The following is an 814-nucleotide window of genomic DNA, read 5'->3' on the forward strand; positions in this document are numbered from 1 at the left end:
AGTCACGTATTGACGATAACCTTATCGAATGTTCCGATAATGCGAACGTATTTTATTCCTGATCATTAGTACATATTGGTAAGATAAGCGTCATCGAGCAGATGTCGGCTTAATTTTTTAATTGATAATTGCGTCTTTTGATTGATATAAATATGCTCGAGGAAGTAGCTTATTCCCAGTGTCATTTACGACTGCAAGCAATCACCATTCTATTGAAAAAAGTTAATGATCATTACTTGATACACTTCTCTTTAAAATGACGTTGATTAATGTTGCAAACGTAATAAACATGTTAGCGACTACGTTTCAAATTGCGAGTATAGCACAGACACCTGTAACGCCGTCTGAAATTGAAGTGCATAATGAAATTCATGACATTATACAAAATTTTCTAAACGTACATTCCGTATCATTAATTGCACATGATTACGTGCTTGATTTTGCCGATCCATCAGAACCACATGGAGCACAAGTTGTAGAGTACATTACAGCTGCAGAAGAAGAAGAAGACAATTTTGAACCTGAAGAATGCATTGTTGACAATGAAGGTGGAAAAGTCGACTTCAGTTATAAGAGAAAAGCTGTGGAGTTTTGGAAAAGCGGAAAAAAGGCACGTCGATCTTTTACTACTGTACAGAGAAATTTTCGCAAGGTTTCGCAAATCCTTGAGCCAGCTTTACAGATGGGAAGCAAGTGTAGAGAAAGGTGGAACAAATGCAGATAAATTTCAATTTATTGCGAAATATGTACTGCAAAAGTTTGAAGAAGCTTCTGACAGAAGATCTATTGTTCACGATATGAATTTAAGATTCTG

General features: G+C 35.9%; 1 protein-coding gene across 7 annotated transcripts in view; it reads right to left on the reverse strand.

The window, feature by feature from the left end:
• Window positions 1-814, reverse strand: part of LOC116843356 (F-actin-monooxygenase Mical) — an 874,436-nt gene that overhangs the window by 489,706 nt on the left and 383,916 nt on the right. The gene's annotated exons all lie outside the window — the stretch shown is intronic.

The sequence above is a fragment of the Odontomachus brunneus genome, unplaced genomic scaffold, assembly GCF_010583005.1.
Source record: "Odontomachus brunneus isolate Ranch 3 - 2012 unplaced genomic scaffold, Obru_v1 Obru_scaffold_032, whole genome shotgun sequence".
NCBI lineage: Eukaryota > Metazoa > Arthropoda > Insecta > Hymenoptera > Formicidae > Odontomachus > Odontomachus brunneus.